Source organism: Ursus arctos, unplaced genomic scaffold, assembly GCF_023065955.2.
Source record: "Ursus arctos isolate Adak ecotype North America unplaced genomic scaffold, UrsArc2.0 scaffold_8, whole genome shotgun sequence".
In the NCBI taxonomy this organism is placed as follows: Eukaryota; Metazoa; Chordata; class Mammalia; order Carnivora; family Ursidae; genus Ursus; species Ursus arctos.
Window position 1 is genome coordinate 85437419 of NW_026623100.1, and position 23960 is coordinate 85461378.

Genomic DNA, 23960 nt, shown 5'->3' on the forward strand with positions numbered 1-23960 from the left:
CAGGCAAAAAGCCTTCCATATCTCAACCCTAAATTACAATTGTGCCTCCCTATGCTTTCTGATTTTCATTTGCCGATCAGAGCCAAGAGCTGCTGTGGCTAAAAGAAGATAGAACCGTGTTCCATATGTGTGTATGTTCTAGTTCTTCAAATGAAGATCTGAAGAATCACAACAGAATGTTAGTAAGTATCACAATAAGAACTACAATTAATGAAACATAAGGGGCATCTTCCTTTGGATTTCTCCAGGCGTCCTCTGTTCCTCCTGCTGAAATATCTCTTATGTGTTTCCTTTAAAACAGCCGTCAATCTTTTTTCCTTTTCTCATTGCCATCACCTGCATCTGGGTCCCTGATGAGCTGTGTCCTAGCAGGTCATCTGCTTCTCAGACATCCCCACTTCAGTTTATTTTTTCTATCTTGTCATGTCCACACGATTAAGTATCATCCTCATCATTACTCAAGGCTAATGCTCCAGTGGTTGCACCTCCACCCAGACTGCTGGCCTTGTTCCCAGGTCTTCTCCGATCTGCCCCAACTTTCACTTTGAGCTTCTCACCACCAATCTCCTGCTTGTAAACCTCACATCAATCACTGAGCATGTTCACGGGCTTTTTGTTCTTGGCTCTATGCCTTCATTTGTGTCGCATCTCAACCTGGAATGCCTTTCATCTTCTTCTCCAGGAAAAAGGTCCTTCCTTAAAAGTCTAACTAAAATCCTACCATCTTTCTAACCATTCATTCATTTGTTCATTTACCTGTGTATTCACTTATTCAATCATTCAAGAAATGTTCATTGAGGGGCGCCTGGGTAGCGCAGTCGTTAGGCGTCTGCCTTTGGCTCAGGGCGTGATCCCGGTGTTCTGGGATCGAGCCCCACAACGGGCTCCTCCGCTGGGAGCCTGCTTCTTCCTCTCCCATGCCCCCTGCTTGTGCTCCGTCTCTCGCTGGCTGTCTCTCTGTCAAATAAATAAATAAAATCTTAAAAAAAAAAGCATAATACAGAAAAATATTTAAAAAAAAAGAAATGTTCATTGAGTGTTTAGCACAAGCCTGGAATTAGCTCATCTACTTTGATTGCATGTGTTTTTTTTCATTTTCTGGATCTTAGTTATATATTATATATTGATATATATATGAATTAAGAGAAAAGAAAGTGTAGATAAAAAACGTACATTGAGTCTAAGTTCCTATTTCTTAAATGTATCTAAAAGAAAGATTTAATTTTTATGTTGTAAATGAAAAAAAATAAGTGAAAATATTTCACGTTAAGTAAACATTAAGAAAATATAAGGATTATTGTTTTTGTTATTTTTATGACTCTTAGATCTCCTGGAAGTTAGAAGAAAATGATCTTTTCATACTGTTACCAGTTGATATCCAAGTCTATGGATGTGCCGTGATTGTCTGTGTTAGATGTCACAAAATTAAATGTCCTCAGGACCAAGGCAGGTAAAGTACTGTTTAAGTTGGCTAGGTGTACAGGCCGGTAAATGAGTAAGTTGACCAGATGCACAGAAGAAAAGGACCTCTGGCAAAGGAGAAGGTACACATCCTGCTTAAAGAGATTCGATTTTTAGAAGTTGCATATATATATGTTGTGTTGGCCATAATAGCAACATCTGTGAGTCCTAATCAGCCTTCAGGCTGCTAATTTGTGATCTAACCAGTATTAGTCAAATTTGCCTCACTTTTCAACACAAATTCTGAATCAAGGCAAATGTGTTTGCTTACGACCCTGGGGGTACGTCAGGCTGACCCCGCCTCCCCCTTCTCCTCCTCACTCCTGAAGAGACGCCTGGTCTGCTGTCTGGTCTAGATCCTACATGAAGTCAAGGGATAGCTCATTCCTCCCCTGTGGGGTCCTCATGGACCACCGTAGCTCCCAGCATGTCAACCTCCTCAGAATTAATTGTTTTCTGATTCTTAGTTATAATTACCACCCACTGTTTATTTCACATTTCAAGCATGTTTATCTATCAGCTCCCAAACTGTTCAAGGTGTTACATAGGAGAACACCTTGTCACATATTGTTTGTGTCCCTGACTCTAATAGGTAATCCTAAATCCTAGAACACAGCATGGGGAAGTGCAAAGGTTCAGAGTCATGCAATCCAGAAAAGCATCCCAACAGCATCTCCTGACAACTGTTACCTGGTATGGAGAAGAACTTGCCAATCATTGAAACCCCCGTGTCCTCAGTAGCAAGATGGGAATAATAGTACCCAAGTTGTGGTGTTGCTGTGAGCAAACAAAGGGTACAAATACCTCACACACCATCGAACATGTAGTAGAGTTTCAACGAGTGGGGGCTATTGTTAGAGCTGAGCAAGTGGACAGAAGCTAGATTTAACAATTCCACTGAACCAAGATTGTGAGGATCTTTTGCAGGCACACCTGAAATTTAAATATCAACATAGTCACAATTAAAAAAATTATGTTGCAAAATATTGTATTAAATGTGGGAGGCTTCCCTCTCACCCAAACACAAAGTAAGTGAAGCTGTCAAGGGTTTCGTGTGCAGGAAGAATTTGGAGCACTGAATTCATAAATGCACCATTTTATGTGCTTTCCTTCTGTACTTCAATCCATCTACTATGGACAAAGATGGAATAGCAGTGTTTTAGGAAATCCACTAGAGGTAGTCACTGAGTAAGCTTGTTACGCCGTGAATACAAAATGATATTTGTCTTTATGAAAGACAACCCCTGCTCTTGGGCTTAGTTTTAGTAAAACAGAGGACATAAAGAGCTTGATAAATTAGAACCCTAATGACTAATGTGGATAATACTCAAATTCTGATTTTATGTGGCTCATATCTAGAGAAGGAGTTTTGTAGAATCAGAGAACCATAAAAAGAACAAAACTGTTTTCATTCAGTGACACCTACAAGACCCGCATTCGTGGGGACAGCACAGAAGGCGGTTTTGTAGTTCAGAATTGCCAGGGGGGGTAATCAGAAGGGGGAATGAAGCATGAGAGACTATGGACTCTGAGAAACAAACTGAGGGCCTCAGAGGGGAGGCGGGTGGGGGAATGGGATAGGCCGGTGATGGGTAGTAAGGAGGGCACGTATTGCATGGTGTACTGGGTGTTATACGCAACTAATGAATCATCGAACTTTACATCGGAAACCGGGGATGTACTGTATGGTGACTAACATAATATAATAAAAAATATTATTATAAAACAAAACAAAACAGAACTGCCAGCTCAGCTATTTCTGATTTTTCAACACCCAGAGTCAAACATTCTTTTCAAAGTCCCCTTGGCCATTTTAATAGGTAATCTTTGAAGCCTGTCAGTCAAATAATTCCAGAAATTTTAGGTAGGAGGACAGGGTGAGGAAAATCTGATTCAACTCTTTCCTTTAACAGAGGAGTGCCAAGGGGTTTTCCAAAGTCCTGTAATTATTTAGAGACAAAGCTGGGTCTACAATCAGGAGAGTTTGCCCTCCGTCGATTGTTCCGAGAAGCACATCTTCCACGCAGCTCTTTTGCAGAGGTCTCCTCGTTTTCCAAGTTCTAGGCCTTTAACAACGTTAACTAAAAATCAGTTGGAAGGACTTTTTTATTGATGTTAAAGTGAAGAAGAGAAGGGTAAGCAAATCCTCGAACCTCTTGCTGAAAGGGACTGTCTCTGAGAATTCTGGCACAATCTTCTTTCAATTAAGCAATTTCTTTATACACAGCGAGTCACGGCAACCTGTGGTCATTTAGTGTTTTACTGTTCTCGGTGACACTCGGGCACAGCCTAGGAAAGCCGGCCCACAGCTGAAACTCCTTCCAGAATTCTGTCTTGTCTTCCTCTCGGTATCCCATGATATCTACCTCAAGACCTGACACATCCTGGGTCACAATTTATCATCTCTCTTGTGCCTGCTCTACGCTGGGCTTTTAGGGTATAAACGTAAAGACATGGTCCCTGACCTCAAAGGGGTGAGAGTCCAGGGCACTCAGTAAACAATGGTTGATGTGAAGTAACGTAGTTTCATCATTACACACTTTCTCACAGCACTGTGGTGGTGGAGAGAGAGTTCTCTAGAGTTGAACTGCCCGGGCCTTAAATTTCAGTCCTTCTACTTCCTGTCAGTGCTACTTTGGGCACATCCTATATGGTCTCAACTTCAATTTTCTTGTAACTCCTAACAGCCGATGGGCATTTTCCAAAGGCTGTGCCTATGTTTACTCACTCATTCTTCACATCAGCTTTAGGAGGTAGGGGCTATTATCATCCCCACCTTACAGATGAAGAAACTGAGGCTCCAAAATTTTAAGCAAATACAAGGGGCAGAATTCAAAAGCTCTGTCCTTCTAATCGCTGCTATACTTCCTGGAAAGAGTTCTATTTGGAGAGCAGAAACAGGTGGCTGCGGGATGACATGGGATATACGTGCAGTATAACATGTGACATGAAATAATTCATAGTAAATGCCAGCCAGAGTGCCCAGTTCAGTCGTATAATAAGACGATGACGCTTCTCAGTCACTGGGAATTTCCTATGGAATCTTGCATCATTCATCCTGCAGGAGGCTTCGATCCCAACAGTTCACCTTGGTTTTGACCATCTTTCATCAGAGCACTTCCTCTGCTCATTGCCTAATCTCGAGGTGTCCGGTTTCAGTCTTAGTGCTAAACAGCACGGCAAGTTCCCGGACATTCTTCAAAGGGAACTGTCAGAGTTGACACTTGCTACATGATCTATTTATGCTCAAAGCAAAATAAGGGAGTTTAAGTACATGCCAAGCTTCTCACTCATGACGCATCACAATCACAAACGTTGCCGGCCGAGGCAGGAGGGGCCGGTATGCTCACAAAGGCACATTTCTGTTGCTCATTCTAACATGATATTTCATTTCATACGAAAATTGCCTATTCTCCAAAGAAGCATCACAGACACTTGTTCTCTTACTCCATAAGCACTTGTCTTCACACTTCACTGGGCCTGTGGCCCAACTTTTTTTATACCGTGATCCCTCAGCCTTTGATCTAGTGCTGGGATGGTCTTCTCTGAGGACCTTACTTCACCCAGATTTGCTCCAGATGTTCTGAAGTCGTGGCAGCCCAGGCAGGCTGTCTCTGGTGTCTTCAGGGAGGTGGCTGTAAGTCCTACTGACTTCCGGCCACAGTCAAGCCTGTAAACTAAAGGCAGAACAAGGTATTCCCCCCACAGCAGTTGTTTTTAAGTTTGTTTTTCAGAAGCAGTGACAGTAATAAAATACTGTGTGGGGCTCACGTTTAGACGTCAGCCAACAATGCTAGGCAGGTGTCGTGATAGAACAACTTGCAGCAGAAAAGCATGAACAAACGTGTGTGAGATCTTCCTTCAAACTTAGCTCTTCTCATTCTGATCAGTGTTCGAACTAACACATACTTTGTATGCTCAATTCAATTAATTTTATGCATTTTATTCATCTTTGTCTTTCTCCAGCAGTCTGTGACATCAGTAAGATTCTCAAATATTTGTGGAATTAAAAACACGCTGTGGTTGACACTTGAGAGGGTGCAAAAGCTTAATAGATTCATTTATAATTTTTAATTATAGCTTCAAAATATACCACTGAGTCTGAAGGCCCCAGGCCTCACACGCTTGCCTCTGGTGCTATGTCGTAAATATTTTTGGTTTGACCTTATATGAGTATTTAATTTCCCACCCAGATGACAAATGTGTTTAATTTAAATGCATTTTCTGCAGTTATGTCTATAAAATTCTAATTTTGATCATTATCGATTCCTGGGTAGACAGCACGTGTTATCTACAATGACCGGTTTCTTTTTTCCCATATTATCATGACAGTTCTATACACAAATGAGGTGGGGAAAGAGTCCTACACAGCTCACGGGCCAAAAGTTACTGGATTTCCCACACCCCATCCACAGTTTCCGAATTACTAAAAATATGCTAACTTTGTTCGATCTTCCATTTAGTTAGTAGGGATTGTTGATGTAACAATAGCCCTCTCTGAGAAAAGAGATAGGATGATCTGGTCTTCTGAAGTTTCAAGGATGTAATGGGTTTGTTTAAAAATATTCCTGACTATCCTGAAGCAGTATGTGATTTATATTTTCAACATTTAGATTCATTAAATAATTAGATTAATTTATTAATGTATTGGAATTAAGTCCTGGGGTCAAGATTGGGGTCACCCTTCTCCAAAATGTTCCATCTCCAACTATCACTGAGTTTGAAGAAAGTGGGTGCACTAAAAAGGCAAATAAAATAAAAACATGCAAATACCTGCTTTTCAAAATAACTGACAATATAGATACATGCTCTCACATGAAATGAATTCTCAGAAACTGCACATAGCAATTGCACATAGAGGAGGGGAGAGTAACAGAAACAGGTTCCTTGTCATTTCGTTGGAATGCTTTTGCTGAATTCATTCACTGAAGAAATGGTAACCATGCAAAAGCAGAGGATATGTCCCTCAACAGCTAAAACTAAAAAATGCCTACTATGGGGCCAGCACTATGCTGAGCAGTTCTCGGCACTCCTCACTCAACCTGAACAACAATCCAATCTCTCACTTCACCAGTGAAAGCACAGACGAGCTCAGGCACTTGCCCGGGTCCACACAAGTGGGGCACAGACATGTGAGCAAAGCCCGTATTAATCATCAACCACTCTCTTCTCTATTATCAGTTCTCTATGATCAGGTATTTTAGAGGAGTTTTAATAAACCTTGCAGAGGTATGGAGGAGTAATAAAAATAAATGCAGCCTCACTCCCACAGGCTGCTGACCTTGTGGATTCTTCAGATTGGTTTTCCCTGACCTTTTTTTAAAACGTGTTTATATGCTTTTTGCCTTTGGAAGCTAATGTCTTAACATGGAACACCAGTTCTCATCCTGTATTCAATTATTCATTCAGTTGGTTCATTTCTCAAACTGTTGCCTGTGTTCCACACCAAATAGTGTCTTTGGTGTGGGCGTTACAAGCATGAGCGTGCAGTGGGCGTTACAAGCATGAGCGTGCAGTGGGCGTTACAAGCATGAGCGTGCAGTGGGCGTTACAAGCATGAGCGTGCAGTGGGCGTTACAAGCATGAGCGTGCAGTGGGCGTTACAAACATGAGCGTGCAGTGGGCGTTACAAGCATGAGCGTGCAGTGGGCGTTACAAGCATGAGCGTGCAGTGGACATCCGCCACCGGCACCGTCCTTCCCTGTTCCACCCTCTGGTTCTGCACACTTTCCCACCTGCAGCCCCCGAATGGGGCACCCTTTGGATATCTCCAGACTTCGGTGACCCTACTTTCTGGAATGTGCCTCCTCCTGTCTTCTACTGGATAAATTTTACTTATTTTACCCTCCTGCTGCTCAGCTGGGAGTTCCCCTAGGAAACCTTCCACGACTGTCTCCTCGCTGCCACCTCAATTTGCATGTGCACCCTTCCTTGGCACTAACCTTTGCCACAGCACCCCCTGAGTTAGGCTGTGATTGCCTCCCTGGACGACTGTCCTTGACTGCACACACTGTGCCTTCCTTAGCAGACAGAGCCTGGGAACCTAGTAGAGCTCATGGAATATAGGGAAAACCAAATACATGATTATTGAATGAATGTTTAGATCCCCATCTCTGCCCTAATTGCTGTCCTTCCTGAAGTTTGCTTGTTCAGTTCCAATTTCTGTGATCTACTGAATTTCCTTCCAATCTTTCTTCCTGCCTCACCCCACCTCTCTCTTCCTCTCTCTTTCCACCCCCTCCCATCCAAATCCTGCCTTTATCGTTTACCAGATCTGTGACTTAAGGCAATTTGCTTCTCTGAGCTTCATTTTCTCATTTAGGAGATGAGAATCGTAAGTATCCAACTCATTAGCATCACTGTCAGGGTTAATGAGGCCATGCACGTGAGTACTCACCAAGGAACCTAAGACAAGCTTTAGAACATGTTAGCTCCTAGCTTGGAAGAATACATTTGAAGAACTATTCGGGGTTTCCAGTTGAGGACTGTAGCTCTGGTGAACCACATTCATTTCCTACTGAAAAGTCATCCTCCATACTTTAGAAAATGGTCTTTTCCACTCAAGCACATGATTCCAGAGGAATTTGCACAGAGCAAGAAGCCCAGAGAAGCCCCTGCCTATCCAGTCCTGTTATCCAAACGAGTCCTGGCATCGGTGGGGTGAAGCTGCCGCAGTCTGGCTCACCTTGCACCTGTCCCTCAACCTGCTGGAGTATTTTTTACACCCAGACCTGTCAGTGGTGCTGAGTATTTTGAAATACACAAAATATCTTATGAATAGTGTGGACAAATAATTTATTGTCCAAACCTGGAAACTTCGGAGAGTGAAAGGGGCCACATGAATAATTACATTTAGACAACAGCTATAAATGAGGACTTTCTGGACAAACCTGTTGGTATGACCCTCTTACCTTTAGCTGCCAGCTTTCTGTTCTGATGCTAAAAAGTCATGCTCCCATGATGCCCGAGTGAACTACATTTAATCTGTTAGATTTTTTCCTCTTCTCGCTAATCTTCCAGTTTACAAGACACACCAGTTAGGACAGACAAATTTAATTATTGGGAATGATAAAGGTGAGATAAGATTCATCTTGCAAAGACATTTGTTAGATATTCAATAAGTACAAACAAGATTTGTTCTAGTCACCGGGTAGCAAGCAAACAAAACTTTGTATGGAAAGTGGTGTCAGCAACATATAGTGGACACTCACCACTGCAGTCACGGCAGGAGCCTGGCTGCTAACTCAACCCTATCACTTCTTAGCTGCAAAATGTGAGTGTATTTGAAATTTTTAGCAACCATGGGCACTAACCATCATGAGAGACACAGGTTGGCCAGTGAGCAAGGGGAGGAGATGCTAGCCCTAAATACCAGCCAAGCACACAGTGTGTCCGCCAGCGCATTCCTGCTGGATTTCAGAGCTGACTGATCATGGCGCTCAGTCTCCTGACTCCAAGGGGCAGGAACCTGGGTGCTTACTTGAATCTCTTAGCAGAGTTTCAAAACACATGCTGCATCAGAAAACCAGATCAATAATTTGTTGTGTGTGTGTGGTTTTTTTTTAAATAGACTCATTGCTAATTAATGATCAGCTTATTTAGGAATCATGAGCTAGACAATATCAGAGTTCTTATTCAGACCTAAAATGTTGTTTCTATTCTAACATGACAAGTAAATAATAGAGAAAATAGCAGGATATCTGAGGCAGAAATACATACTCTTCCCAATTCTCAATTTACTTAGAAATAAGTAGAAATTGTTCACAGTAGCCTGGCTGCTACCAGATGTTTCAGGACTTGGAATCACTTCTCAGGTCTGAATTAATTTCACAGCAGAATTTTAAAGATGGCATCTGAGTAGAAATTATGGGTGAGATGAGGAGAGTTTCACTGCCCAGGATTCCAGGTTACGTGACTCATGAAAATTCACACCTAATCAGCCACATGAACCAAACATTTTAGGGAAGGTGTAGTGAACAAAAACTTGGGATTTCAGAAGTTTGGAAAGCCTTGTCTGCTGTGCCAACAGTTCCTTAGATACCATATTCTTTCCTTTAGTCTAACAGCAATCAGGCCGTCGGACCGTGGAGGAATTCTGTCCCAACACTTTGAGGACTTAGCTGACGACTACCCCATGACAGGAGGGACAGGAGCATCAAGCAGCTTCTTTGCGAGGAAACCGTTAGTTAACACTCTGAAGCCATTTTCTTGGTTGTGTTAGTTTTAGCCATTCCAAGAGTGTATGGATGACAGAACAACAAAACTGTAGAGCAGATTAGAACAACAGAACCCTAGAGTGTGTGTGTGCGTGTGTGTGTGTGAAATATGGAGGCAAACGCCAGGAAAGTAGCTAAAAGATTAGGAAGCAGAGAAGTGGATCAGGAAAAGCTACTTTGTTATTGTTTTTTTAACTTTATACATATTTAATTAAAATGGAATAAACATAAACCAAAAAGAAAAGAAAATCAGGACAAAGTGTCACAGCCATTTTGTTTGCAGGGAGGGTTGGGAAACAGCACAAATCACCTGGAAAATACCCTAAGATGTCCCAAAGTAGCTAGGTTACAGAATGTTAAGAGTACATGACAAAATTAGGTATTATTCCACTTAATCTACAAATGAAAAAAGGGAGTCAAAAGTTTATACTATTTGTTATAAGAATTTTTTTTAAAGATTTTATTTATTTATTCGAGAGACAGAGAGAGTGAGGGAAAGCACAGAGGGGGAGTGGGAGAGGGAGAAGCAGGCTTCCCGTGGAGCAGGGAGCTCGATTCAGGGTTTGATCCCAGGACCCCGGGATCGTGACCTGAGCCAAAGGCAGATGCTTAACCAACTGAGCCACCCAGGCGCCCCAAAGGTAGTTACAATTTAATGTCTTGCAACCTACATACACTGTGTAACCCTTACCTGGACTGAAACCAGTGGTAATTAACTGGTGTTCTGCACACACGCACACACAAAGAGAGAACTAAAAACAGCCATCAAAAGCCGTCATTCTGCACGTACCATGGCAACACAATAAAAACGCAATTATCCTATAGAACTAAAGTAATGCAGCAGCACTACCTGAGATGTAGGATGAAGGTGATTGGTTCTAACACAGAACTAAGCCTGTATCAGGCATTCTAATCATAATGGCTTGTAAAAGCTTCAGGTTTCCAGTAGACACTGTATTATGAAAGTCAGTAAACGTGTCAAAAATCTCACATCTAAGACCAGGGTAAGGCTACAACAATCTTGGAGTATGAACAAGCTATCCAGTCAAAGCCATAAGATTCCCAGGCACAATACAAGATAGAAGGGTCTTCATGCAGCGTCTGCTCCTCGAAGGCTTCATGTGCACAGTATAAAGGTAGGTTGTTCAAGAGCTAAACTGGAGAAGTTCAATGAAGTTTCCACTGTGCCGTGATTTCTAAACCTCAGGAATGGTGTGACCCATAATGCTTAGTGCTGTCCATTCAATGATTTGTTCAGAGGGAAGAGCAGGCATGATAGTAAGTGTGGTCTCGAACGTTGACAGTATGTCTGCAGTTCGGCGTCCTCAGCCCAAGACATTCTGCCCGTGACTTCACAGATGTTTTGTTTCCGGAGAAGACTGCTGCTGGCTGCAGAACTATCTTTCAGTATGGATGTTCTCTCTCCATGTTAAAAGATAAAGCCGACATGCCCAGTACTGTCCTCATGCATGGTAATTGTCCCTTCAAAGGGCCTGTCCCGAACACTCAGTAATATTCTCTCCAAAAGCCCATTTGAGCACCTTGTGCCTTATCAAAACAGCAGCCTCTGCACGGTTTTCCCTGCTAATCTGGAGTAGTGGGTCCCCAAATCTCAGACCAACCAAAGACGCTGGAGAGTTTGCCTGGACAAGCTGAACAAACTGTTTTCTATCGATTTAAGCCTGAGCCCAATTTTTCCATCTTGACCCTTACACAAAATGACCTCACGAATCCCTTGCTTAATTTCTGCTCTACAAATTCCCACATCGTTGCCAGTTACAGGAGCCACCATAGAGTTCATCCTGGAAGGTCTTTCTGCCAACCCCCTCTAAACTGATGCTCCAGGGACCAAGGCTGTGTTCATATGGGTTTCTTCTTCATTTAGACTCAGGCCCATGTCCCGAGAGGGCTCCAGAGACAGTTTGGGATAGAGATGGGATTTTGAGAGATGGCCGGAGATTCAGACAAAACTGCTGGATTGGCAGGGTTTGCAGAAAAGGAGGTTTGAGCCCAAATTGCTTTGTCTCCCTTCAGGTAGGAGATGGATACAGAGACATTTCTGTAGGCCTTTTCTGCCACTGCTGCCTCCAGTAACCTGCACGGACTTCTGAGACCTGGTGAGAGAAGAGCTGTGCCTCTTACTGGTTTTATTTTTAATTTTTTAAAATTTTTAAAAGATTTTATTTATTTATTTGACACAGAGAGAGAGACAGCCAGCGAGAGAGGGAGCACAAGCATGGGGAGTGAGAGAGGAAGAAGCAGGCTCCCAGCGGAGGAGCCTGATGTGGGGCGGGATCCCAGGACTCCGGGATCACGCCCTGAACCGAAGGCAGACACTTAATGACTGAGCCACCCAGGCACCCCTTTTACTGGTTTTAAAAACTTTTGAACTTACTGGAAGTAATTTGAGAAAAATAAAACTTTATTTAAGACATTAATTACAGGTATATACTGTGTGACTCAAAATTTTAAGTTTTTGGACTTTAAAATAATCTATTACCTTTGCCAAGATTAAATGAATTAATAATAATTAAGCCTGTGTGTATTAAGTATTAAATGAATATTTGATATTTTAAAGAAGTACAACCTAATTTATTTCAATTATGTACATATGGCATAAAAATGGCCATAACCGGTTTCTTGGAAGGTTGGATGATAAACATGGGAAACAAGTCCATAATAGAATATAGTACACCCACTAACATATAACAAAGTAGATTTACATGTATTTATCAGAGTCAGTTAAATTACATGCTTTAAGAATCAGACTACTGAACATCCCTACGGTATAAGCTCATTCTTACCCAATCCTATGTTTTAGCCAAGAGCTCATAAAGGAATTTAGAAAATTATGCTTTAAAATGTTTGTGACGTTTGCCCCTGGAGAAAACGCAGCACTGCATCTGAGCAAGTTGGCTGTATCAGACTTGACAGAAATGGCCGTGGGGACGCGTTTCGCGAAGACACTGGAGTACGTGTGCTGTGACAACGGCTGCGCCTCTCTGCTGTGGGCACAACCCCCCAACCGTGTTGACCTGGGCACTTGCGGGATGAGGCTGGCTGTCCCAGAGAGCTGTCCAAAGGGATGTCTGCTGATTCACCCACTTTCAAGTCACGCCTCATGTGGCTGGAGTAACTCAGGGAGTAAGTCCGAGGAGTGGTCTGGCACCTAACCTGAACCTGTACCCAGGTTGTGGCCGAGAAAAGACAAGAGTGTGCCAAGGCCTCCGTTCACGTCGCAAGACTTGCCTGCCTTCTTATGACTGGGGAGCAGGTGTCATTTCATATTTTAAAGTGAGCCTAAGAGAAAGAAGGAAGACAGGTTCAGAGGCTCATGTGGAAAACGTCCTTGGCCTGTGTATGTTGGAACATGTGAACAGGGGCTCTGAGGTGGACAGGTGTCTTCTGAAGTTTGACAGAAGTCACTTGCAGGTACACAGGTGACGTGCTACGTTATGTGCTCCAAGATTTGCACTTAAACTTCCCGTAGTGCTGACCCAGCAAAGACCTAATTTACTGAGTGTTTGGAAACCACATTGTTACAGTTGGCTGACCGATAGCATACTTTCAAATAAAATGACCACCTCGAATTTATTTTATGGGAAATTGCACTTTCTGGCTTATAAATGCAAATATCTTAAATGATAGGTCTCATGGCTGCAAATCGTAGGTTTTTGCATCCTCACAGGAAAAATATGTGCTTTAGGAGTGAAAACTTTACAAGCTGATTTTAAAATAGTTTGGCAGCTGGCATATAATTTCAACACAGCTTTAATCAAAAAATATGTACTAACAAATTGGCAAGAAAACTTGAAGTGAGTAAGTCATGCAAACATGACAAGCTGACCACGGTGCCTCAGCTCTGGTCATCAGCTATCAGTTTCCCTCAAGGGAACAAGTCACAGCGTCGGGAATTCCATTTGTCCACCTGAGGGAACAGAGGACAGCCCAGTTTATGATGCTTCGTTAGTTTGATTTTCTGGATAAGCCATTTGATGGTCTCAAGTATTTCTATGTGCTCTTATATTCAGCTAAATGAAATTTTTTCTATGCCTTTATCCATGTTTTAGTTTTTATACCATATTTCTAAGGAGTAGACATCACACCTCTGCACTCCAGGGTTACTGCTCACTCAGAGATTCTCCACCTATCTGGAAACGAGCTCATTCTTCTGGCAACCCTGTACTTCCCAAAGCGATCATTCCTCAACTTAGAGTCACGTACAATCTTGGACCTGTAAGGGATGGCCTACGTATTCTGTCCTCACCCTGGCAGTCGCAGGTGCGTGAACTGAGGCCCCCAACGGTGTGGAGTATGGTCAGGGTTCCAGAGCCAAGATCAGCCACAGGGAGAAGTCCAGAACTGTGTTCTGTCTCCCAGGCTGCAGTTTTGTCAGGTTGTTCTTGTTGTCCTTGTTAGACCTCATTTTGAGAGCTGATGTTTTCCCTTTTCACCCAGTACAGCAGAGGGCTATTTAAACTGTATTTGTAGTAAGTCAGAAAGACCTTTTTAAAGAAATATCTTATTTATTTATTTGAGAGAGTGAGAGAACACAATCAGAGGGGAGGGACAGAGGGAGAGAGAGAAGCAAGCTCCCCGCTGAGCAGTGAGTCCAATGTGGGATTCGATCCCAGGACCCCGGGGTCATGACCTGAGCTGAAGGCAGACGCTTAACCCACTGAGCCACCCAGGTGCCCCTGGAAAGACTGTTTAAGTCATTAGAGATGAACCGAAATGAGAGAGACAAATGCTGCTGAAGGGTTGTGCCGAGAACACTTCTAACCCTAAAACATTATGTGATGCCCTCGTCTCTGTTTCTCTTCTCTGTGCCTGTCCTTCAGAGGCCTAGCTGTGGGCTCAGACTCTATACACCTCAGCCTTCCCTTCACATGCACAGCTGATTCGTACTAATAAAAAAAAAAAAAACATGCACAAACTGCAAGTGTATATTTATCTCTTTTGAGTTTACGACTGTACAGTAATTTCCCTACATTAGGTCAATGTTTATATGATTTATAGCAATTGCCTTTAGCTCAGAGAATACGTCTCAGACACCCAAGCAAACATCAAAGAATCTGACTCTAATTTTATTTATTTTTATTTATTTAAAAAATATTTTATTTATTTATTTGACAGAGAGAGAGGCAACGAGAGAGGGAATACAAGTAGGGGGAGTGGGAGAGGGAGAAGCAGGCATCCCACTGAGCAGGGAGCCCAATGCGGGGCTCGATCCCATGACCCTGGGATCACGCCCTGAGCCAAAGGCAGACGCTCAAGGACTGAGCCACCCAGGAGCCCCCGACTCTAATTTTAAACTCAGTCAGCAGTAAACAGCCTGTTCCTATATGTCCACAATGACATATTTTGATAATGAGAATAAAGGTACAAACCATTTCAGATATCTTCCAGTTTCCAAATCACCACGGGCCTACATTAAAATAAATATAGATGCTCTTCCCACTATTAATAAGCTCCCTACCCTTGGGTGTTAGGGTTAGGATGGGGGAAATTAGACACGGTAAACAGATTGAACGACTACGATACTGGATGAAACAGCTCATATTTCAAATCCTGGAAGTATTTCCCTGAACTCAGGGCTGGTAACATCCAGAAACAAAACTCTAAGCTCAAAGTACGTCTATCATTGGTTAATTCTTCAGCCACATGCAAGAGGCAGGGTGGTTCATTCTACCACTTTTTAAAACATTCCAGTAGTACGGACCCCTACACGTCTTTGCTGCAGACCCTCCAGTACACTCAGGAATACAACACGCCCCCTTAGTTTACGGGCTCATTAGGGTACTTCTCCCTGAAGACTCTGGAGTATAGTTCCCCACTCCTTAGACGTGGGCTGTGTATGACGACCTTTTTCAACAAGTACGCATGGAAAGAGGGGGAGAAGCTAACTTTACAGTGAAGAAACCTGAAAGACATGACCTCAGCCGGGTCATGCAGGCTACCATACCATGATGTCATGTTGACCACATACATTCATGATACGACATGATGAAGAAGACTGCGATGGTCTTCCTCTCAAAACCACATAACCCCAGTCTAATCATGAAAAACAGGCATACAGAGTCCAGGTAAGTGACATCACACAAAGTACCTGACCAGTCCTCAAAACCATCAGAGAAATAAGGTCTGAGAAACTGTCACAGCCAAGAGGAGCTCAGGAAGACATGACTACTATGTAAGTCGATGTTCTGAAGGGAACTTGGAACTGAATGAAGACATTAAGGAAAAATTAAGCAAATCTGAATGAAGTATGAGTTTTAGCTAATAATGGTGTATCAACATTGGTTCATTAATTGTGACAAATGTACCATACTAATGTAAGATTTTATAATAAGGAGAAACTGGATATTGGGTATATGAAAACTGTATTATTTTCACAATCTTTTTAAAAATTTGTTTATTTATTATTTTTTTAAAATATTTTTTTATTATATTATGTTAGTCACCATACAGTACATCCCCGGCTTCCTACGTAAAGTTCGATGATTCATTAGTTGCGTATAACACCCAGTGCACCATGCAATACGTGCCCTCCTTACTACCCATCTGACAATATAGATGATTTAATGTATATACATTTATTGGTTGTAGTACATTTTTACAAAAAACACCTTTGGAGGTGACACCAACTAGAACCCTACAGCCTTCGTTACCAAGGGTCCCATAGTCTTCACCAATGCTGAACTTAGTTGAAGGAGCAGTCCAGAATCCCTGGGACCAGAGCTTTTGCTGCGGTGAAACCTGCCCCCGAGGCCTGAGTTGCTGCTGCCCCACGCTCTCTGACACTGGGATCCACAACTCCTCACCATCTGTGGACCTGCGCTAATGCTGTGTTGCTGCCTGACCCAGAGTCCTACGTTAGGCTTCCGACCTGCCATCCTGCAGACGAAAGTCTTTCCCTACCAGGGCTAGTCCAAAAGGCTGGGAGAGGTGCTGCTCCCTCAACTGCACAGACATGAGACAATTTTCGTTTCCAGGGACAATGAGGACTACTTGATAGCTGTAACTCCTACATGATGACTTCGATGTGTTCTGATGACAGGCCCTTCCATCTATGACATGATGGAACTCAGAGAATGAGTCCCACCAGCTTTCCTCTGAACACACCCAGCACATTGGCAATGATGGAAAATCAAAAATACCTCAAGAGTTACACCGGAAGGAGGCAGGGAGATTATCTTGTTCCATAAGCTGCAGGAAGAGAACCAAATCTATGCCAACCCTAGTCATAAATCCTTCTCATCAGGGAATTCAGCCACTGGCACGGTCTTCCTAAGGGAGGGAAGGAGACACAGATCCGCTCTGAGCAAATGTTCTGTCTGACGGTAGAGGAAAACTCCCCTCGCCTGAGTGTAAACAGTGTGACTGTTCTAGGTTCATTAAGCTGTTGCTCTCTCTTCCAAACACAAGCAGTTCTCCCTGGGTATATAAACCATGAGCCAGGAAGCAGCCTCACTGCAGCAAGCCGGAGGGCCTGGAAGAGACTGGGCATCCAGCAGAGAAGAGGCAACATTAAATATAGTTGTGTGAGAGATGACATTTCAGACTGCAAGACATGAAGAGTTTATTGACATCTATTCAATGTGAATGTCGATTAGCAGACTGTTAGCAGAGGGTGACGAAAGTATTATTTATACTTCAGGGCGTGGTGTGAAAATGAGACCGGGCACGATTATTTTTACACTGCCAAGCTCTACCCCGGGGTAGCTGCCACACATTCCCCAAGACCAGAGGGAGAGCCCGTCCCCACTCCTGCCGTCTTACTTGAAGTTCATCTGGAAGAGGGGCCTGTGGCAGTGTGACCGGCAGCCTCTGTGTCCCCCAGCCCCACAGTCTGCATGTGGTTGCAGCGTACCGCGGCTGCCACGCCCATCACAGAAGCATTTTGAGTCCTACTTACTGACTTTTGGGTTTCATGTGCACATGCATCAACGACACACACACCCAGGGTTTATTGGTGGAAACAGTTTAGCCTCAGAGATTCCATCAAGCGTCTGCATTAGCACCCGGAATCCTTCCTTCTCTTTGTCTGAGCAGAGTGAAATAAGAGCTCCAGATTCTTACAGACCTGGTTGGGATCCTGGCTCCCACTTAATGGACTGTATGATTTCAGTTACAAAAACATCTCATGAAAATCCCACTGTTACTCTTAGGGAACCCATGCTAAAAATAAATCAACAATGCTTGGGGAAAAGCAAAGCAAATTTCACCTTAAGTTATGGGATCAGAAGTTTGGTTACCAGAGTATTGGTTAAACTAATGAATAATGAGCATTTTATTACGTCTGTGTCAATTACTGTGCTAGCCATGAGATAGCAAGTAGGAACAAGATCAAATATGATCCTTTCCCTCATGCATTTTACTGTCTAATGGGAGAAATATGTACTGATCAAATAATCACAAATGCAAATAAATAAATTTTCTATGATGATAAATGTAATAAAAAGAGAAGTACAGGAAGCCATGAAATATATGAGGGGATTTGAATTAATCATGATCACTGAAGGGTCCCCAGAGGAAACCCTTAACTGCGGGAAGAGGGCACGGGCAGAGTATTCTTGGCAGAGAGAGCAACAGGCTAGAGAAAAGGGAAAGGACCAGAGCAAACAGGCGAAGAAAACACAGATCTAGCTACATCTAGAGTTCTGGAGGGTTCAGCTGTGGTCCCTCTAGCCTTTTGCAGGACATTAATGACCTGGAGTCTATCCTGAGGATGACGACGAGGACGGTGGTGGTGCTAGAAGCTATACCATTTTAGGAATGGCTGAGGAAATCTGGAAACAGTCTGGAGAAAATTAGAATGACCTTAAATTGTGTAAAACTCTCTCTGAAAGGAAATAAAGATTTATCTGCATTGCTTCCATTGGCAGCTAAAAAAAAATAGCGGGTAGACATGAATGCAGATGGGTTTCCAGTTCCACATGGGATTACAGTTAGGGTAAGTCTGGTTGAAATTTCTCAGTGTCCCCGCATGTAGAATTCTATGTAATTATATGAAATATGTTTTCCTTTGACTACAATTTTTAGTCTTTTTCATTATTTCAAAATTTGATATGAGTGTTACCTTTCATGGAATACATAATTATTTCTCTAAAATCTATATCTATCTATTTTTTCTATGTCTTTCCTCAAAAAAGGTAGAATCTCAAGGTCCTATTCTTGTGAGTAAAGTTTAAATGAAATAATTCATTGAAATCATTTATTTGTCTATTTATTCATTCATTATTTTTTAAAAATAGTTTTGGAGTGCCTCCCATGTACCAAGTACTATGCTAAATGTTGGGGATAGAGTGGTAAATAAGGTTGATACTCTTTAAAATAATAATGCTGTGCCTGCTTGCCGTTTCTCAGACTTGAGTGTTAAGAGTCAGCCCTCGTCTAGTTACTATGCTTTTCCCTAAGCAACTGGACCTCATCTCTTCTAGTTGTATTACACTTAATGTGAAGCAGCCTCTTAATTTAATTAGCTCTGTGGAGAATAAGTCAGTCCGTACCCACTGTAATCTGACCAATCATTGCCCACCAGTCAACACCAGGCCACCGTTCTACCCTGGTGAGTTCCTCAGCCTCACTACCAGCTTGGAGGATGCTTGAGTGCAGACAGCACCAAGAAACTTAACAATTATTTACTGCCTTTTACAGGGAAAAAGAAACTCAAGTTTTGATATATTCTTAATTCTGATCTTTGGGTTACCTTTGGCTATATTAGTATCTCAGAGGGGAATAAAAACCTTGCTGACCAAATTTTATAATCTTCCTATGCAATAAAATGGCAAAGAATATTCTTAACACTTCGTTCTACTCATTCAACAAATATAATTCTAATCGAACTCAAGTTGGATGATGATCTTAATTCTAATTTACTGCCTTTCCCTGAACCATCACAAAAGGGTAGTTTACTATATTTTGGAGTATTAAGAGTTATATTTTTTCTTGGGTTTAGAAAGTTAAAGCCTTGTCCAAAAAACAGAAAATTGATTTGTGCTATAATTCTCTATGACCTGGTGAATAATGGTTGTTTAAATGTCAAGAATGAAAACGTGAACGAAGTCGTCTTGCAGTTATGTGAATGAGCTAACACGGTGGTCCCGCGCTCTCCTCCCACAGCCCTGGGACTCATTACCTCACGGAGCAGGCTCTTTAAGGCTCTGATGCCACCATCTGGCTTTGTCACAAAGGAAATAAATCACAAATGACTTTTTTTTTTTAAATAATGATTTTTTATTATGTTATGTTAGTCACCATACAGTATATCCTTAGTTTCTGATGTACTGTTCCATGATTCATTATTTGTGTATAACACCCAGTGCACCATGCAATATGTGCCCTCCTTACTACCCATCACCAGTCTATCCCAGTCCCCCACCCCCTCCCCTCTGAAGCCCTCAGTTTGTTTCCCAGAGTCCACAGTCTCTCGTGGTTCATTCCCCCTTCTGTTTACCCCCCCTTCTTCTTCCCTTCCTTCTCCTACTGATCTTCCTAGTTCTTATGTTCCATAAATGAGTGAAATCATATGATAACTGTCTTTCTCTGCTTGACTTATTTCACTTAGCATTATCTATTCCATTCCCATCCATGTTGCTGCAAATGTTGCGTAATCTTTCTTTCTGATGGCTGAGTAATATTCCATTGTATATATGGACCACAACTTCTTAATCCAGTCATCTGTTGAAGGGCATCTCGGCTTCTTCCACGATTTAGCTATTGTGGACAATGCTGCTATGAACATTGGGGTGCATATGGCCCTTCTCTTCACTACGTCTGTATCTTTGGGGTAAATATACCCAGTAGTGCAAAGGCTGGATCACAGGGTAGCTCTATTTTTAACTTTTTAAGGGACCTCCACACTGTTTTACAAATGACTTTTAAAAAAGATAACAGCACATACATTCTAATATAATGCTTAGCTGTGAGTTACAGTCAGAAAAAATACCTTCATCTACATTTTTATTCGTTTTGCAAATCTACCAAGGTCCTAGAGCAAATGATGTCATGGTGAAATGGGCTCCGCTCTGCAATTAGGAAGACTCCCACTTACTACTGTTGACCACAGACGAGTAACACTGTCTTTGTTTCCTTATCTGCAAACCGACAGATACAATACCTAATAAATTATTATTGCAAGACTGGATGAGATTAAGTACATAAACTATCTGGCACATAGTAAGTGCTCATTTGAGGTGTATTAATACCATTGATACTAACACATCCTTAACAATTTTTATTCTATGTAATGTTTACTATATCTCATTTACATACCGAAAGTTACATCTTAGGTTGCTATTACTATTTCTGTCTCAGGAATATATGTAAAATAGAATTTGTCTTATAATTATCTCTTCTTTGTTTTCTCAGGATGAAAATATAATAATGAATTTAAAAGAAAAATAGTTCTTGAATATTACTAGCCCAAATCAGTGTAATTTATCAAATAATATCTAATCTTTTATTTAGGGGAATCAAGGTTTTGTGTCAACACTTAAACCTGACCCATAAAAGCTAGTAAGCAAGTGAGGAGGTTTATGTCCTTAAGTCACAATCCTCTAAGGTTAGATAACAAGATGCAAACGAACAAAGGTTTTCAACACTTGGAGCCTTTGATAGGGATTCTAAGTTGAGCAAAGAATGAATTATACAATGTCAGTGCAGGGAAACACATGCCAGCAACTCAGTGAAGATTTCTAGACTGGAAACGCGTGCGCGCACACACACATACACACACACGCACACACACACATATATTTAAAAAATAAAATGTCCTCAAAAATAGAGAAATATACAAAATACAAATGTATATCCCATATAATCCCACACATACAACCATTCTAAATTTGTTTTGCAAATCACAGAATTAATATAAGGATATGAATCGAGAGACCATTATCACAAGGAACATGAACCTGGACATACTGTTTTCCATCTTGGTTATATTACTCACACTATATTATGGATGTGATTTCTAAAGAAAAATGGAATTTACCAAAATGCTAGAATCAGCTGAATTTCATTTTTATGCCTGGGGCAATTTTTAGTGCAACATCTCCTTCAATGAGTCTATGGGATAAGCCACTTACAATCCTGGAACTTAAAGAAAATACTGCGCACCTAACGCAAATATACAGTTGGAACACATTTCAAGCCAGATGTCTATATGTTTTGTCTTATAAATCTGAACAGGTAACGATTTGGAAACATTTGCATGTCTATGGGAATTTATTATTTTATTTTATTCCTTTTTTTTTTTCTGTTTTAGTGTTCAGGCTTCATTGAATTATTTGGAGTAATGTGGAAACTCTAAATTATCAATATCAATGAAGAATATTTTAAATTTTGTCCTGCCTTACCAGGTGGTGCTGATTTTTCTAGCACGTTTGATTTGCTTTCGGAAATCATAAAAATAATCAATTTTCTAACTTCTTAGCGGTTTCAAACTAAGCCTAAGTGTCAAGATAAATTAAGGATGAAGAGCCTTTCAGTATTTGGGTAAGTTAACAGTCAACCTGTAAGTCATTACTTTAAAGTACACACCGATTACGTGTGTATATAACCAGGTTTTCAAACAAACATAGCCTCTACCATTTACCCTAATTGTAAGAATTTCTGTTAGTGTAACATCTTGGCACAGCCAGCGTTGGTTTTCATCAGCTCATAAGTATCCTTTACCTTGAAAAGTTTATATTATTCCTCTGTGGACACTCTCTTACCAAAAGAAAAGAAAACAAAACTTCTTAAAATGTTACATGCCCAATCAAATCACTAAGCAAAAAGCTTACAAATGGTTTTCCTAAGAAAGTATAGCAGGTGGTTCAAGTCACTAACTAAATAGGATTGTAAAAATCTCAGCATTATGCAATTACTTCACAAAAGAAACTAAACAATACACATTTTATGGTTAGTTTACAAATTTCCAACTTGTTATACCACTGCATTAGCACAAGGATCCGAAGACAGTAAAAGAAAAAAAAAGTCACTTTACAGAAACAAAATTCTGGACTAAGAATTAAATATTATATTTCTTTTTTTCTTTCCTTTTTCTTTTAAGTCAGTTGCCTTCTCCTTTGGGGCTCACTGACTAATATTTGTTTGAACTATTGATCAGTAATGAAATATAGCACAAGCTGCCTACCATTCCTAATCACAATGATATCAGTTTAACAATTAGGGAGAGTTTTGCTTTAAAATTTCCTAAAAAGTGTCAATACAATTTACGTGGCAAGTATGGGTCTTGTAGTTTAGTTTATGAGGACACTTTACTGTCAGTACTAAATGATACATGATAATAAGATTTGTAGAAACAAGTGTTCAAATATCTGTTTTTAATTTAATTTAGCAACCATTATCTAGGCAAAAGACCAATGGAAACAACCTTAATGAAGCTAGTTATATGGTTTTAGCATACCTACAGTAATGTAGACACCAGGTTAAGTGATATGGAGGCAAGATCTCATTTCATCCTCCTAACAACCATATAGGGTAGAGTTGTTTCAAATATGGCAACTGAGGCACAAAAAATTCAGTAGCCTGACTCCAGAGGCAGTACCCTTAATATCTCTACACCTCTTTATGGACCAAGGGAAAGTAAATCTTGCTTTTTAGTTATTTCTCTTTATCCTTAATACTTGCATCCTTAGTGCCACACCATGAGTGGATTTTCAGGAAAAGAACTAATACTGTGATGTTGGAACCTGATAAATGAGAGGTGGCAGGTCTGAAGCTAGACCAGCACTTTCCTCCTACTTAACTGACACGCTGCTAGCATACACTGTTAGTAAGAAGAAAATTGAGTCCCAGGGGAGGTTCCCATGGTCTAAACCATAGATTTAAAATAAAGAATTCCCTATTTTCTTAAAAAAATTAATACAATTTTAGAAAAAAGAATTGTTTCTGAACAGAAACAATATTATCGGGGCACCTGCGTGGCTCAGTCAGTCAAGCGTCTGCCTTCGGCTCAGGTCATGATCTCAGGGCCCTGGGATGGAGCCCCGTGCCAAGCTCCCTGCTAAGTGAGGAGTCTGCTTCTCCCTCTCCTTCTGCCCCTTCCTACCACCCATGAGCTCTCTCTCTCTCTCTCAAATAAATAAATAAATCTTAAAATAAAAAAATAACAATATTATTAAATACTGTATTTTAAACAAACCCTATCTGGTTACAATTCAAATCTTTTAACTAGTGATTCAAGCTCCATCTAACCTTGTCTTGGTCATTGAAACTCACCTTGAATTCTGTTTTGGAGTCATACCTGTTCTGGTTTTTATGTGCTCCTGG

The 23960-nt window shown here is 41.3% G+C and overlaps 1 pseudogene; it reads right to left on the bottom strand.

The window, feature by feature from the left end:
• Positions 1 to 10873: 10873 nt before the first annotated feature.
• On the bottom strand, positions 10874 to 15672 carry LOC113269101 (syntenin-1-like; annotated as a pseudogene).
• Between the last annotated feature and the right edge of the window lie 8288 nt (positions 15673 to 23960).